Below are 7,642 nucleotides of genomic sequence, written 5' to 3' on the forward strand. Positions count from 1 at the left end.
AAATAAACAAAAGTAGAACAGAAGGCGGGTCTTGATGATTTTGATTCTATTTTACAAAGGATTTAGCTCTTGCTTTGTGTTCAGTGCTCACAGCCACCTTGGATAGATTACAGACTTAGTTTAACCAAAGTCACAGACCAGAAGTAGTAAGTCTGGGACCTGAGCCCGGGTCTCCTAATTTCAGTTCCCACAGCTGTTCCACCAGAGTGGCTCAATAGTGCAAAGGAAGACCAACACTTGCCACTGTGAGTATGGCAGAAAGGTCAGGGTCCACCTGACTCGAGGGTGCGGATGAATCAGCAGTCATACTGATAACACTGGTGCCTAAGGAAAGACATTTATCTGGATGTAAGAATGGAAGTATAATTCAATTTCTAGCTAAGAAACAATTACTTTCAGATCTGAAAGAATTTAAACATTGCCTGTAACACTGATGTTTGGGAAAGGGTCCCTAGCTTCAGGAGGGCGTGAAGAACTATTTTTAAAGAGTCAGGAGGGAAAGTCAAAGAAATTGGGTTCTTCAGAGAAAACTTACAAAGACTGCTTATCAAAAATATCCTGTGTCAGACAGTGACCATCTTTTTTGTCATCTCCCAAGAGGTAGAAAACAGGAAGGATTGAGAGGAGCCCTGAAAACTCTTTTCCATTTTCTGGCAAGAAAAAGAGACACCCCAGATCAATACCTCAAACAACAAATCTGTGAATCATTTGTGCTTGGCTCTGGAATTCCAGTGTGACTCTCTCTCCTGTTCTAGGTTTACCCATTTCTTTCAGCCTATTCTTAAGGTTCGGAGAAGGCAATGGCACCCCACTCCAGTACTCCTGCCTGGCAAATCCCATGGACGGAGGAGCCTGGTAGGCTGCAGTCCATGGGGTCGCTAAGACTTCAGACACAACTGAGCAACTTCACTTTCACTTTTCACTTTCATGTGTTGGAGACGGAAATGGCAACCCACTCCATTGTTCTTGCCTGGAGAATCCCAGGGACAGGGGAGCCTGGTGAGATGCCGTCTATGGGGTCGCACAGAGTCGGACACGACTGAAGCGACTTAGCAGCAGCAGCAGCAGCATTCTTAAGGTTATTTTGAAATCTTCCAAAGCACATGTCATAACTGTGCTAAGGAAAACTAATCAAGGATTAAAATGAAACAAAAAGATACCGCCCAATAAAATAAAGCATATAACGCATATGGGAGTAATCCACAGGACAATTGAAAATAGTCAAATACTTGTTTCAATAGCTGTTTAATCCATTCCCAGCAGCTGCCCACTTAATGCAGTTACTAATAAGCAGAATGCCTTTAGACGCAAAGGCCTGCTGGGGATATGGGAAGAGACAAGGCATAAACATTAATTTTGAGTCCCCCTGCTATATTATAAACTCCTTGAGGGCAGGCACTCTGTGACAATCACTTTTATACAAACCTTAGCACCCACTTATAGGGAGCTAGTGCGTAAAAGAGGATCAGTAAATGTTTGCAACTTATAATTGTTATATCCTTCCTGCTCATCTTTCTCTTACCTTGATTTTATTGTCATTATTCAATCACTGTAAAAAAAAAAAAAGCTCTTTCTTCCTTTTTTCTTGTCTTCAGTACCCCTTAATGCCTGACAGTAGACCCAGAGACACTATTTAATCTTGCCAAGTGGCAAGCAGAACTAAGTTAGATAGAAATATTTTGTGACTCTCCAGGTCTCCAGGATGGCAAAGGTTGATGACAAAGACTGTTAAATTCATTTCTCCAGGAAATCTTTGGAAATATAACATATCTAGTGTAATTCAGGGGTTAAGATCTACTTAGAGATGTAAGTTAACATTCTATAAACATATACATGCATATATACACTACTTTTCCTTTTAAAAGTTATCCATGTTCATTGCAGAAAATTTGTACAACCTAGTAAGTATAAAGAAGAAAATAATAATCATACCATCTAAAAAGAGAACTACGGTTAGCATTTTGCAATATTTCTATTTTTTTTTTTTTTTAATGTATGTTAGTTGCACAGTTGTGTCTGACTCTTTGCAACCCATGGGCTGTAGCCCAGCAGCCTCCTCTGTCATGGAATTCTCCAGGCAAGAATAACTGGAGTGGGTAGCCATTCCCTTCTCCAGGGGATCTTCCCAACCCAGGCATCGAACCTAGGTCTCCTGCATTGCAGGCAGATTCTTTACCATCTGAGCCACCAGGGAAGCCCCTTTTAATGTATGTATCCACATAAAGTCATTCATTCATTTATTCAATGGACTCTCATTAGGACTCTACCAATATTCTATGTAGAAAAAGACAAATAATAATCATAATGAAAGAAAAATTATGTGTATGGTAGAAGATATTAAGTGTTTGGGAAAGTAAAAGCACAGATTGAATAATGCAGTCAGAGATGCTGGGACAGAGTGTGTAATTTTTTTTTAAATAGGGTAGACAAATAGTTTATTTTTGTCAATGGAATCCTTATTTATTTAGGTATAAAGGACAAATAACATTGTATTAGTTTGTTTGAAGTATACTATGTAATGATTCTATATTTCTGTGTTACAAAATAACCTCCACTGTAAGTTAATATCTGTCATCATACATAATTACCATTTTTTTTTCTTGTGATGAGAACTGTTAAGATTTACTTTCCTAGCAACTTTCAGATATGCAATCAGTATTGTTAACTATAGTCACCATGCTGTACATTATTTTCCTGTGACTTACTTATTTTATAACTGTAAATTTGTTCCTTATGATCACCAATTTCAACCACTTGTTACCTGCCCCCCTTACCCCCACCCCACCTTCTGGCATCCGCCAGTCTGTTCTCTGTAGCTGTGGGTTCATGGTTTTGTTTTGCTTTTTTAGAGCCCATATATGATTATATGATATTTGTCTTTCTCTAACTTTTTCTGCTTAACATAGAAAAACCTATGTTTTCTTCTACACGTTTTATGGTTCAGGTCTCTTTCATTCAGGTCTCTAATTTTGAGTTAACTTTTGTGTGTGGTATAAGAATGTGTTCCATACCCTCTGGTCTATCTATGTAGTCCCAAATAGCAAGATTTCATTCCTTTTTATGGCTGAATAGTATTCATATATATATGAGTATATATACATACGCTGTGCTGTGTGCTGTGCTTAGTCTCTCAGTTGGGTCCGACTCTTTGAGACCCCATGGATTGCAGCCTGTAGGCTCCTCTGTCCATGAGCATTCCCCAGGCAAGAATACTGGAGTGGGTTCACAATTTGTTTATCTGGTCATCTGTCAGTGGACATTTAGCTTGTTTCCATATCTTGCCTATTGTAAATAATGCTGCACTGAACGTGAGAGTACATATATCTTTTCAAGTGACTGTTGTTGTTTTCTTCAGATAAATACTTAGAATTACTGGATCATATGATAGTTCTATTTTTAAATTTTCTGAGGAAGCTCTATACTTTTTTTTCCACAGTTATTGCACCAATTTACCTGTGCACAAGGGTTCCATTTTTTTCCATCCTTGCCAACACTTGTTATTTTTTGTCTTTTTGATAATAACTATTCTAATGGTGTGAGAGATATAAAGTGATACCTCATTGTGGTTTTGATTTGCATTTCTCTGATTAGCAATGCTGAGCATCTTTTCATGTACCTTTTGGCCCTCTCTGTCTTCTTTGGGGGGAAAAAAAAAGTCTGTTAGGATCCATTGTCCATTTTTCAGTTGGATTGTTTGAAAGTTTTTGTTTTTGATTTTGAGTTGTATGAATTCCTTATATATGTTAGATATTAGCCCCTTATCAGATATATGATTTGCAATTTTCTTATCCCATTCTCTAGGTTATATTTACATGTTGTTGATGGTTTACTTCTCCATGCAGAAGCAGAAACAAACCAACCCCTACTTGTGTGTTTTTACTTTGCTTGCCTTTGTTTTCGGTGTCAAATCCAAAAGATGATTGCCAGGATCAATGATAGGAGGTTACCACCTATGTTTTCTTCTGCAAGTTTTATGGTTTCAGGTCTCTCTTGTTCAGATCTCTAATTAGTTTTGAGTTAACTTTTGTGTATGGTATAAGAATGTGTTCCAGTTCTTTTTTTTTTTTTTTTTTTTTTTTGGCATGTGGCTGTCCAGTTTTCCCAACATACTTTATTGAAGAAATTATCTTTTCCCCATTGTATATTCTTAACACCTTTGTCATATATTCATGAATTTATTTATGGGTTTTTCTATTCTGTTCCATTGACCTGTGTGTTTTATTAGGCCAATGCCATAACTATTTTGACTATCAGAGCTTTGTAATATAGTTTGAAATCAGAGAGCATAATGCCTCCAAGTTTGTTCTTTTTCAAAATTGCTTCAGCTATTTGAAGTCTTTTGTGGTTGCATACAAACTTTAAAAACATTTCTATTCCTGTGAAAAATGCCAGGGGTATTTTGATAAGGATTGCATTGAATCTGTAGATAACTTTGGATATTTTTACAATATTGATTCTTTCAATACATTAGCATGGAATATCTTTCCATTTATTTGTGTCTTCTTGGGTTCTTTTCATCACTGTCATATAGTTTTCAGTGTAAAAGTATTTCACTTCTTTGGTTAAATTTATAGGTATAATTTATTTGTAATGTATTATAAATGGAATTGTTTTCTTAATTTCTCCTTCTGATGGTTCATTAATTATGAAATAATAGAAATACCACATATTTCTATATATTGATTTGTTTTCTGCAACTTTGCTGAGTTTGTTGATCAGTCCTAACAGTTTTTTGGTGTGATCTTTTATGATTTTTCTATCATGTCATCTGCAAAGAGTGGTAGTTTTATTTTTCCTTACTGATTTAGATGTCTTTTATTTCTTTTTATTCATTAATTGCTCTGACTCAGACTGCCAATACTGTGTTGAATGAAAGTGGTGAAGTGTGGATATCCTTGTCTCGTTTCTGATCTTAGAGAAAAAGGTACCAGCTTTCATCATTACATATGATGTTAGCTGTGGGCTTGTCATAGATGGCCTTTATTAGAGGGGTAATTTCCCTCTCTACCCACTTTGTTGAGAGTTTTTAATCATAAATAGCTATTGAATTTTGTCAAATGTTTTTTCTGCATCTATTAAAAAGTTCATATAATTTTCACCCTTTATTTTGTTAACGTGTATCACACTGATTTGTAGCTGTTGAACGTCCTTGCACCACTGGAACAAATCCCACTTGACAATACTATATGATCCTTTTAGTGTTTTATTGAATTCAGTTTGCTAATGTTTTGTTGAGGATTTTTGCATCTATTTCACCAGGGATATTGACCTATATATAGCTAAGTCCCCTACATTTGAACTCTCAAGTTTCAAACTTTCAAAAATGTGAATATGCATCTGGTTCCAGCAAGGAACTAGAACCTGTGCCATCAACATCAGGCATGAGTGAAATTGCAGCTTGCCCTGCATCTCCTATTGCTGATGATCCTTCACCTCTACCGTCTCCTACCTCCTCACCCTAATAACTCTTCTTGCGGTTCACTTAATGCCAGCCCCTGTATGCCAGCTGTGGTACTGTTCTACTGTACTTCTCAAGGTACTTCACTGTAAGATTAAAAATGTTTTTTGTTTGTTTTGTATGTATTACTTGTGTGAAAAGTATTATAAATCTATTACAGTATAGTAACATAGAGCCAATTATGTTAGTTGGGTACAAAGGCTAACTTTTTTGGATGGACAAACAAATTGGACTTACAAATGCACTCTCAGAACAGAACTTGTTTGTATATAGGAGACATACTGTAATTTTCTTTTATTGTGGCATCCTTGTTTGGTTTTGGTATCAGGATAATGCTGGCCCCATAAAAGGAGTTTGATAGTGCTCTCTCTCTAGAGTTTGAGGGTTGATATGAATTATTTTTTGAATGTTTGGTAGCATTCACCAGTCAAGCCATCTGGTCCTGGATTTTTGTTTATTCGGAATTTTTGATTATTGTTTCAACCTCTGTACTAATTCAGATTTTCTTTTTCTTCGTGATTCACTCTTGGTAGGTTGTATGTTTCCAGAAATTTATCCATTTCTCCTAGAGTGTCAAATATGTTGCTGTATAATTGCTCTTAGTAGCCTCTTATGATCCTTTGCATTTCTGTAGTGTCTGTTGTAAAATCCCCTCTTTAATTTCTTGTTTCGTGTCCTCTCTTTTTTTTCTTGGCAAGTCTAGCTAAGGTTTGTCAATTTTGTTTATCTTTCCAAAGAACCAGTTCTTGGTTTCATTTATATTTTCTAATGTCTTTTTTTCAGTTATTTCCACTTTGATCTTTATTTCCTTCATTCTACTAGCTTTGGGCTTTGTTCTTCTTTTATAGTACTTGAGGTGTAAAGTAGGTTGTTTAACTGGGACTTTTCCTGTTTCTTGATATAGTCATTTATTGCTTTGACATTCTCTTTTAGAACTACTTTTGCTGTATTGCATAAATTTTAGTATGTTGCATTTTCATTTTCATTGTCTCAAGGTGTTTTCTTGTTTCTCTTGATTTTTTCCTTTGATGCATTTGTTCAATAGAATATGGTTTAATATCCACATTTATTAATGTATTAAAGTCCTTGCTATTATTGTAATGCTGTCTGTGTCTTCCTTTAGGTCTCGTAATATTTGCTTTATATATTTAGGTGCTCCCATGTTGGGTACACAGATTGTACAAATATTATATCCTATTGTTGAATTGACTGCTTAATCATTATGTACTGACTTTTTTTGTCTTTTATTACCGTCTTTGTTTTAAAGTCAGTTTTGTCTGACATAAGTTGCTACTCCAGCTTCTTTTTTTTGGTTTCCATTTACATGGAATTTCTTTTTCCAGCCCTTCACTTTCAAGCTGTATGTGTCCTTACATCTGAAGTGTACATCAACAGCACATAGATGGGTTGGAATTTTGGTTTTAAATGGAATGGTTAGAGAAGGCCTTATTGAAAAGGTGATATTTGAACAAAGATGTTAACTGGGGTCATTTCGAACAGGCTACTATGCAATGTGCTTTAGTCATAACATTATTCTTTAAAACATGCTTATTTAATGGATGTACATCATTTTATCTTATAAATTTTATAAATAATTTTTAAGCCCATGGTTGGACATTTATATCAAGTCCACATATTTTTTCTGTGGTTCAGTTCAGTTCGTTTCAGTTGCTCAGTCGTATCCAACTCTTAGCGACACCATGAACCTCTGCACGCCAGGCCTCCCTGTCCATTAACAACTCCCGGAGTTTACTCAAACTCATGTCCATCGAGTCGATGATGCCATCCAACCAACTCATCCTCCATTGTCCCCTTCTCCTGCCCTCAGTCTTTCCCAGGGTCTTTTCAAATGAGTCAGCTCTTCGCATCAGGTGGCCAAAGTATTGGAGTTTCAGCTTCAACATCAGTCCTTCCAATAAATATTCAGGACTGATTTCCTTTAGGATGGACTGGTTGGATCTCCTTGCAGTCCAAGGGACTCTCAAAAGTCTTCTCCAACACCACAGTTCAAAAGCATCAATTCTTCAGTGCTCAGCTTTCTTTATATTCCAACTCTCACATCTATACATGACCACTGGAAAAACCATAGCCTTGACTAGATGGACCTTTGTTGGCAAAGTAATGTCCCTGCTTTTAAATATGCTGTCTAGGTTGGTCATAACTTTCCTTCCAAGGACTAAGCGT

Source organism: Bison bison, unplaced genomic scaffold (assembly GCF_000754665.1).
Source record: "Bison bison bison isolate TAMUID 2011002044 unplaced genomic scaffold, Bison_UMD1.0 scf7180017864235, whole genome shotgun sequence".
NCBI classification, from domain to species: Eukaryota; Metazoa; Chordata; class Mammalia; order Artiodactyla; family Bovidae; genus Bison; species Bison bison.